At 44.9% G+C, this 10254-nt stretch overlaps 1 pseudogene; it reads right to left on the bottom strand.

The window, feature by feature from the left end:
* Positions 1-530: 530 nt before the first annotated feature.
* Positions 531-2776, bottom strand: LOC141580907 (large ribosomal subunit protein eL38 pseudogene; annotated as a pseudogene).
* Positions 2777-10254: the final 7478 nt, after the last annotated feature.

The raw sequence follows: 10254 nt of genomic DNA, 5'->3' as shown, positions 1-10254 counted from the left end.
TCTCTGCAAAAAATACAAAAATTCCTGTAATTCCAGCACTTTTGGAGGCCAAGGCAGGCAGATCATGAGGTCAGGAGATCAAGACCATCCTGGCTAACATGATGAAACCCCATCTCTACTAAAAATACAAAAACATTAGCTGGGTGCAGTGGCACATGCCTGTAATCCCAGCTTCTCAGGAGGCTTAGGCATGAGAATGACTTAAGCCAAGTAGATGGAGTTTGCAGTGAGCTGAGATCGTACCACTGCCCTCCAGCCTGAGTGACAGAGCAAGACTCTGTCTCATAAAAAAAAGTTAATTTCACAATAAAATGCGAAACAAAAGAGGAATCTAGGAATGCATTGCTTTCCTTTTGATAATCCTCCTGGTTACAGCCCCATGTTCACTCTCACTTCTGAGGCACCAGCTACTGCCCAGGCTTGAGTCTTTTGGGGATTCTGCCTCTTCTCAATTTTTTGCCATCTAGCTTAGGATTTAGTTTTCTTAATATTAATCTGTCTCACAGCTTCTCAAATTTTATTACTGTTGCTTTCTTTCATCCTGTCTGTTTTTTTCTTTTTTTTTTTTTTTTTTTGAGACAGAGTCTTGCTCTGTCACTCAGGCTGGAGTGCAGGGACACAATCTTGGCTCACTGCAGCCTCCCCCTCTCAGGTTCAAGCGATTCTCCTGCCTCAGCCTCCTGAGTAGCTGGGATTACTGGCATGTGCCACCACGCCCAGCTATTTTCTTTCTTTTTTTAAGAGATGGGGCCTCACTCTGTCACTCAGGCTGGAGTACAGTGGTGCAATCATAGCTCACTGCAGCCTCAAACTCCTAGGCTCAAGTAATCCTTCTGCCACAGCTGCTCAAATAGCTGGGACTACAGGTGTGTGTCACCATACCTAGCTAATTTTTTTTTCTTTTGGTAGAGATATGGTAGTCTCAAACTTCTGGCCTCAAGTGATCCTTGTGCTTTGGCCTCCCAAAGTGCTAGGATTAGAGGTGTAAGGCATGGGGCTAGCTTTCTTTCACTCTCTTTATCCTTGTTAGTTTATGCTTTAAAATAATGTTGATGACAACAAATCTTTTTTTGAATTGTTATTAGAGGTTTGAGGAGAGGGATGGAAATACTTATGTTTAACTTGACGTCTTCAACGATAAAATGGGACAGTCCATGTAAAGGTTGTACATGGCCTCCTGTTCAGTGCTATTGTCCCTCCAAATTCACGTTTTTCTCACATGAAAAATACATTCTTTCCATCTCAACTGCCCCCAAAGTCTTAACTCATTTGAACATCAACTTTAAAGTCTTATCTGATATCATCTAGAGCAGATAAGGTGGGGACTTGAGGTACAATTCATCTTGAGGCAAAATTCATCTCTAGCTGTGAATCTGTAAAACCTGATAAGCTACATGCTTCCAAAATACAACGGTGGGACCGGCAGAGTATACACATTCCCATTCCAACAGGAAGAAACTGGAAGAAAGGGGTGATGGGTCCCAAGTAAGTCCAAAACCTAACAGAGCAAATACCATGAGTTTGTTTTGTTTTGTTTTGTTTTGTTTGATTTTTAGTATTTTAATACAGTTCAGATCAGTGTGTGTGGTTCATTTCAGTTCCTTCACTGCCAAACCAGGGGGGCAGGGACTACTTCCATTTCTCTGGCTTCTCTTTGTCAGTGATGACCAGGGTATAAAGGTATCTGCTGCATCAAACGTTAAACTTCACATTGTCCTTATTTTTCTTGATCTTGACAGACGTGGCATCCTTTCATCACGCTGTGAGCAGAAAATCTTTGATTTCCTCCATTTTCCAAGGTATGGCGATGAGGCGTGCTGTGGGTGGGCACAGACTAGGACCTGCATATCACCCTAGAGACACTCACAGAGCAAGATTTTAAGGCTCAAAAATAACACTCTGTCAGGTGTGGTGGCTCATGCCTGTAATCCCAACACTGGGAAGCTGAGGCAGGAGGATTGCTTGAGGCCAAGAGTCTGAGCCCCGCCAGGGCAATACAGTGAGACCTCATCGCTAAAAATAATTTTAAAATTAGCTAGATGTGGACGCGCACACCTGCAGTCACTGCTACCTGGGGGGCTGAGGCAGGTGGGTCACTTGGGGCCAAGAGCTCAGTGTGTTGCAGTGGACTATGATTATGCCACTGCATTCCAGCCTGGGGTGCATAGTGAGACCTTGTATACCTAAAAAAAGAAAGAAATAATAATTGTCGGCTGGGTGTGATGGCTCACACCTGTAATCCTAGCACTTTGGGAGGCTGAGGCGGGTGGATCACCTGAGGTCAGAAGTTCGAGACTGGCCTGGTCAACATGGTGTAACCCTGTCTCAACTAAAAATACAAACTTAGCCAGGAGTGGTGGCGCATGCCTGTAATTCCATCTACTCGGAAGGCTGAGGTAGGAGACTCACTTGAACCCGGGAGGCGGAGGTCACAGTGAGCCAAGATTGCGCCATTGCACTCCAGGCTGCCCTACAAGAGTGAAACTCTGTCTCAAAAAAAGAAAAAAAAAAAGAATTGTCTTTGGTTCAATGCTGTGCCTGACTGATCCACTGGGGCGCAGCTCTGCAAGCAGTATGCCCCTTCGGGCTTTATGGAGTATTACCCAAGTGGCTCTCTGAAGGGCCTTCCCACCAGCTCTGCTGGACGTCATGCCCACCAGAAGCAGAGACAGCCTTTTTAGCCTGTACACTCTGGGCCTTTGGTGGGAGACGCAGCTCTGCTGATCTCTGAACCACCTTTGGGGTCCTTCTTCCCTTTTCTTGAAGGATAGTGCATGTCTCTAGCCTTCCTTCATTCCGTCCTGTTTTCTGTTTCCTTTAATCCCAGTTGGCAGGGTCTCTGCTGGTACAATCCCGTGGCTTCCGTTGAGATGGCTGATTAGGTCTGTGGTTTGCTCCCACACCAATCTCTTTATCGAATGGTCAGTTAGCCACACCCTTGGTGTTCTTTTCTGAATATCCTTTCTCATTTTTTACAAATGGACAGGCAGATAATGTTCCAATCTTGAAGCTGTGTTTCCTTTTTACTTAATAATTCCTTCTTCAATTTATTTCTCACGTCTCAAATTTTACTTTAAAGTGGTCAGGAGGCATCAAGCCACTGCTTGAATTCTACTTAGAAATATCTACAGCTGCCGGGCGCGGTGGCTCAAGCCTGTAATCCCAGCACTTTGGGAGGCCGAGGCGGGTGGATCACGAAGTCAAGAGATCGAGACCATCCTAGTCAACATGGTGAAACCCCGTCTCTACTAAAAATACAAAAAAATTTAGCTGGACATGGTGGCACGTGCCTGTAATCCCAGCTACTCAGGAGGCTGAGGCAGGAGAATTGCCTGAACCCAGGAGGTGGAGGTTGCGGTGAGCTGAGATCGCACCATTGCACTCTAGCCTGGGTAACAAGAACGAAACTCCATCTCAAAATAAAAAAAAAAGAAAGAAAGAAAAAGAAAAAGAAAAGAAATGTCTACTGCTGAAATTAGCAGGGTGTGGTGGCCCACGCCTGTAATCCCAGCTACTCAGGAGGCTGAGGCGGGAGAATCACTTGAACCCAGGAGGTAGAGGTTGCAGTGAGCCAAGATTGTGCCACTGCACTCCAGCCTGGGTAACAAGAGTGAAACTCTGTCTCAAAAAAATATATATATCTACAGCTAAATATTCCACTTCATTTCTTGCAAGGCCCATCTTCCACAAAACGCTAGAGCATGAATACAATTTAGTAAAGTTCTTTGCCACTTTATAATAAGGATGGCCTTTCCTCCGGTTTCTTTTCTTTCTTTTTTCGTTTTCTGAGACAGAATCTCACTCTGTCACCCAGGCTGGAGACAGTGGTGCAATCTCAGCTCATGGCAACCTCTGCCTACCGGGTTCAAGCGATTCTCCGGTCTCAGCCTCCCGAGTAGCTGGGATTACAGGGACCTGCTATCACACCCCACTGATTTTTATGATTTTAGTAGAGATGGGTTTCACCATGTTGGCCAGGCTGGTCTCAGACTCCTGACCTCAACCAATCCACCCACCTCAGCCTCCCAAAGTACTGGGATTACAGGCGCGAGCCACTGCACCCAGCCACTTTTCCTCCCATTTCTAACAGCATACTCCTCATTTCCACCTGAGACTGTAATGACCGTTACCATCTATATTTCTACCAACATCTCGTACATGATTATGTATTCTCTAGAAGAGGCAAGTTTTCTTTACAGCTCCCCTTTTCTTTCTGAGCCCTCTCCAGCATCACCTTTAATGGTCCCTTGACAGCAATCTAGGCTTTTTCTAGCATGTTCTTCAAAACTCTTCCAGCCGCAGGTGGGGCATGGTGGCTCATGCCTGTAATCCAAGTACTTTGGGAGAATAAGGCAGGAGGATCATTAGAGACCAGGCTGGCCCACAAAGTGAGACCTTATCTTTTTTTTTTTTTTTTTTTTTGAGGCACAGTCTTGCTCTGTCTCCAGGCTGGAGGGCAGTGGCATGATCTTGGCCCACTACAACCTCCATCTCCTGGGTTCAAGTGATTCTCCTGCCTCAGCCTTCTGAGTAGCTGTGACTACAGGTGCTCGCTACCATGCCCAGCTAATTTTTGTATATTTAGTAGAGATGGAGTTTTGCCATGTTGGCCAGGATGGTCTCTATATCTTGACCTCGTGATCTGCCTGCCTTGGCCTCCCAAAGTGCTGGGATTATAGGCATGAGCCACCATGCCCAGCTGAGACCACATCTTTTTTTTTTAAAAAAAAAAAAAAAAAAGCTAAGCATGGTGGTATGCACCTGTAATCCCTGTAATCCCAGCTACTCGGCAGGCTGAGGTAGAAGGATCCCAGGAATTCGAGGCTGCAGTGAGCTCTGATTGCACTACTGCACTCCAGCCTGGGTGACGAGCAAGACCTTGTCTCTAAAAACAAAACTCTTCCAGCTTCTACCCACTACTCAGTTCCAAAGCTGCTTCCACACTTTCAGTTATTGGTTACAGCAGCAAACCACTTCTTGGTATTAATTAGTCAGCTGAGCCTGTCACAACAAAATACCACAGGCTGGGTGGCCAAAACAACAGACATTTATTTCTCACAGTTTTGCAGGCTGGAAAGTCCAGCATCAAGATGCCAGCCAATTCATCTCCTCATGAGAACCCTCTTCCTGGCTTCAGTCAGCCACCTTCTCACTGTGTCCTCATGGCAGGAAGAGAGGGAGCTCTGGTTCTCTTCCTCCTTAAAAAAAAAAAAAAAAATAGCAGACAAGGTTTTGCTCTGTCCCCCAGGCTGGAGTACAGTGGTGCAATTATACTCCACTGTAACCTTGAACTCCTAGGCACAAATGATACTCATTCCTCAGCCTTAAGAGTAGTAGTTGAGACTACAGATTCACGCCAATATGCCTGGCTAATTTTATTGTAGAGACAGGGTCCCTCTATGTTGCTCGGGCTGATCTTGAACTCCTGATCTCAAGGAAATCTCCTGCCTTGGCCTCCCAAAATGTTGGGTTGACAGGTGTGAGCCATTGTGCCTTGCTAATTTATTTATTCATAGAAACAGGGGTCTCACCATGTTGTCCAGGCTGGTCTCAAACTCTTGGCCTCAAGCAATCTTCCTTGCCTTGGCCTCCCAAAGTGTTGGGATTCCAGGCATCATCCACCACACCCACCCTCTTTCTTCTCTTATAAGGGCACCAACCCCATCATGGGGGCTCCACCCTCGTGACCTCATCTAAACCTAATTATCTCGCAAATGCCTTACCTAATACTATCACAATGGAGGTTAGAATTTTATCATGTGAATTTCAGAGGGACACTAACATTCAGTCCATAATAGGTTTCATCTAAAGGCTCCACTTAGGAAAAATCTATTTCCAGGTCTATTCACACAGTAGTTGGCAGGATTCAGCTCCTTGCCGGTTGTTGGACTGAAATCCGGTTACTTGATGACTCTTGGCTAGAGACCTTCATTCCTTGCCCCATGAGCATCTCCATAGGGCACTCAAAGGCAGCAAGTGAGAGAACAAGTGAGGGCATAGTAAGACATGAGCCATCATCTCTTTTTAAATCTAATGTTGGGGATGCTATCCATCACTTTTGCCATGCTGTATTCTTTAAGAGCAAGTTACAAAGTCCAGCCCACACTCAGGAAGGAATTACAGAAGGTTTGAATACCAGGAGGTAGGAATCATCATTGGGGCCCACTGTAGAGGCTGCCTATCCAGTGTCTTCTAGCTACATCCTTGTCATTTTTTTTTTTTTTTTTTTTAAATCAGGTTCTTGCTCTGTTGACCAGGCTGTAGTGTATTGGCATGCTGATAGTTTACTGTAACCTCAAACTCCAGGACTCAAGCGATCTTCCTACCTCTGCCTTCTAAATAGCTGGGATTCCAGGCATGTGCCACTATGTTTGGCTAATTTTTAAATTTTTCTGCAGAGGCTGGGCGTGGCAGCTCATGCCTGTAATCCCAGCACTTTGGGAGGCTGAGGTAGGCAGATTACTTAAGGCCAGGAGTTCAAGACCAGCCTGGCTAACATGGTGAAACCCCGTCTTTACTAAAAATACAAAGATTAGCCTAGCATGGTGGCACACACCTATAATCCCAGCTACCTGGGAGGCTGAGGCATGAGAATCTCTTGAACCCAGGAGACAGAGGTTTTAGTGAGCCATGATCATGCCGCTGCATTCCAGCCTGGTGACAGAACGAGACCCTGTCTCAAATTATTATTATTATTATTATTATTATTATTTTGCAGAGAAGAAGTCTTGCTATGTTGCCCAAATTAATCTCAAACTCTTGGCCTCAAGTGATCCTCCCACCTTGGCCTCCCAAAGCACTGGGATTACAGGTGTCAGCAGCCGCACCTGTCCTTGTCGTGAACTTTACTTATGACTATGTTTTTCTGATAATACCTGGGATTTGACTTTTACCCCAGGCCATTTCTTATTTTGAGAGTTTTGTCCTCTGGAGAACTAGGAATGAAAAGCAGTTTTATTTCAAATCCTGCAAGTCCTGGCTTCTTTATTGCTTCTTCATATCCTGATGAAAAATGGAACAGTTTCTTTTTTAGCTCACTGCACTTCTCTGGTACTGTATCATAAGTGTGCAAAAGAAACCATTCGACCCTTTCACCATTCTATCCAGAAATCTCCATAGCCAGATTCACATGTTCTCTAGGCACCTTCTCTAGCTTTCATGTAACTGCAGATTAGTTTAGCTAATTGTTCTTCCAATACCTAAACCAATCCCTCTTTTCTCCAGCCTGCAGTAACAGTATCCTCGCTGTTCTTTATTTTATTTTATTTATTTATTTTGAGACTCGGTCTCTCTCTGTCATCCAGGCTGGAGTGCAGTGGCACGATCTCGGCTCACTGCAACCTCTGCCTTCTGGGTTCAAGCGATTCTCCTGCCTTAGCCTCCCCAGTAGCTAGGTTACACGTGTGTGTCACCACACCTGGCTAATTTTTGTATTTTTAGTAAAGACAGGGCTTCACGGTGTTGCCCAGGTTGGTCTCGAATTCCTGACCTCAGGTAATCCGTCCACCTTGGACCCCCAAAGTGCCGGGATTACAGACGTGAGCCACTACGCCCAGCCCCCTCACTGTTCTTTAATATTGTTCTTCAGACTCCTCAAGGCTCTTCCAGCTTCCATCCTCCACCTGATCCCAAAGCCCCTGCCACGTGTTTTAGGTTTGTATTACAGTAGGAACCACCCTGTTGATTTCTATTACCCACTTCTAAGTATATAATTACGTTTTAGTTATATATTGCTGTATTACAAACCACACTGAAACGTAGTGACTTAAAACAACAGCATTCTCTTTTTTTACTAACAATTTTGCAATTTGGGCAGGGTTTGCTGCAGAAAGCTCATCTTGCTTTCAGATAGTATCAGCCGTGGTTTCTCAACTAGGGCTGCAGCAACCACTCTCAAGATAGTTCACTAAGAAGCCTGGCAAATTGATACTGGTTGTCTGCAGAGCTCAGCTGGGGCCGTAAGCCAAGCACCTGGATTCTCCTTCATGTGGGCCTCTGGTCGTGATCAGAGGAAGTGAGTGAACCTCCAAATTCTTTAGGAGGTGAAAATCAGGGGGCAGTTGCACAACCATGTGAGTATACTTAACACGACACTTAAAAATGGTTCAAATGGAAGGCTTAGGTGAAATGGTTTATGCCTATAATCTCAGTACTTTGGGAGGCTGAGGCAGGAGGATTGATTGAAGTCAGGAGTTTGACATAAGCCTGGGAAAAATTTTTTTAAAATTAGCTGGGTGTGGTGGCAAGCGTCTGCAGTCCCAGCTACTCAGGAGCCTGAGGCAGGAGAATTGCTTAGGCCCAGGAGTTCGAGGCTGCAGTGAGTTATAGTCATGCCACTGCACTCCAGCCTGGGCAATGGAAGGAAATCTCGAAAAACAAACAAGTAGATTGGGTGCAGTGGCTCATACCTGTAATCTTAGCACTTTGGGAGGCTGAAGTGGGAGGATCACTTGAACCCAGGAGTCTAAGACCAGCCTGGGCAACACAGTGAAATCCCATCTCTAAAAAAAAGCCAGGCACAGTGGTTCATGCCTATAATCCCAGCACTTTGGGAGGCCGAGGTGGCGGATCACGAGGTCAGGAATTCAAGACCAGCTTGGGCAATATGGTGAAACCTCATCTCTACTTAAAAAAAAAAAAAAAGAAAAAAATACAAAAATTAGCTGGGCGTGGTGGTGGGTGCCTGTAGTCCCAGCTAGGCAGGAGAATCACTTGAACTCAGGAGGTGGAGGTTGCAGTGAGCTGAGATTGTGCCGTTGCACTCCAGCCTGGAAGACAGAGTGAGACTCCCACTCAAAAAACAAACGAAAAAAACATACCAAAAAAAAAAAAAAAAAACCAAAGTGGTTATGGTAAATTTTATGTTATATGTTTTTTGCCGTAATGATAAATTAATTTTAAAAATCAGGGGAAGATGGCAATGACCTGGAGGTGAGTAGGCACAAGGTTAAGGAGAGAGTTATCAAGGATGACAAAACCCAATAAAACACAGCCCCTCTGGCCTCGAGAACTTTTTGGCTCAGCCGAAGGGTTAATAGACAATCACAACACACAGGGTAGATACTGTGGCTTTCTGCTGCAAAGCTAACACAGATACAAAGCCCATGTCCTGCAAATCACCTCAAAATAGACCTTTAATGTCTACAGTCCCCAAAGGCAAACATTTAAGACATAATTATAGGTTTGGCAATCCTCGAAATGAGCACTGCCAGAGAAACATCAGTGAGTAATAAAAAACTACAGGTGTATGCAATATGCAATATTCCCCTTTCAAGGCAACCTCGAAAGTCAGGCAATACTGTGGGTTAAGAGTGTTAGGCCAGGGAGAAAGCAGATTTTTCTGGTCTTCAGCACAACGATTCCAGGATATAAAATCCCCTTGTTGTCTTATAATTCTCAGGATGCCTGAGAACTATTGCTCCTGAGATCTTACTTTGGAATCTAAAGTCGTAAACAAGTTGTAATGATCCTTTATACCCCGATTGAAGGTATATTTTCCTCCCTCACACAAACTCAAACTCTTTTCCTTCAATCGCAAAATTTTATAAATTGCAAAAGTCTGTTTATAGATTTTCCTTCAGTCTTGTTGGTAAAACATTACTGCTCTTTCAAATAGCTCGACTATTCTTCATGGAAAGGACAAAAAACGGGAATTGCTCTTTTCCTGACGTATTATCCCAACCCCATGTTTTTCTGAAAACACCCTGAATGTCACCCTCACCACTGCCTATGTAATATAGCCATCCCTGGTTCAGTGTTGATTTTATTGTCTGATATGTCAAATTCAACGGTGTGATTTTATCTTTTACTGTTTGAAACCTTATCAGTTGCTCCATTCTGTACAAGTTCTCTATCTACAGTCCCCCCTGCAAAATCACGAATAAAGACCACTGCCAGGCTGGTGGCTCACGCCTGTAATCCCAGCAATTTGGAAGCCAAGGCAGGTGGATCACTTGAGTTCAGGAGTTCAAGACCAGCCTGGCCAACATGGGGAAACCCCATTTATACTAAAGATACAAAAAAAAAAAAAAAATTAGCTGGGTGTGCTGGCTTGTGCTTGTGGTCCCAGCTACTCAGGAGGCTGAGGCAGGAGAATCACTTGAACCCAGAAGGAGGAGGTTGCAGTGAGTTAACATTGTGCAGTGCACTCTAGCCTGGTGACAGAGCAAGACTCTGCATCAAACAACAACAAACAAAAACATTAGCTGGGTGTGGTTGTGTGCACCTGTAGTCCCACCTACTGGGGAGGCTGAG

This window comes from Saimiri boliviensis, chromosome 13 (genome assembly GCF_048565385.1).
Source record: "Saimiri boliviensis isolate mSaiBol1 chromosome 13, mSaiBol1.pri, whole genome shotgun sequence".
Taxonomy (NCBI): domain Eukaryota; kingdom Metazoa; phylum Chordata; class Mammalia; order Primates; family Cebidae; genus Saimiri; species Saimiri boliviensis.
Note: the sequence above shows the minus strand (reverse complement) of the source record. Positions and strands in the feature narration are given on the sequence as shown.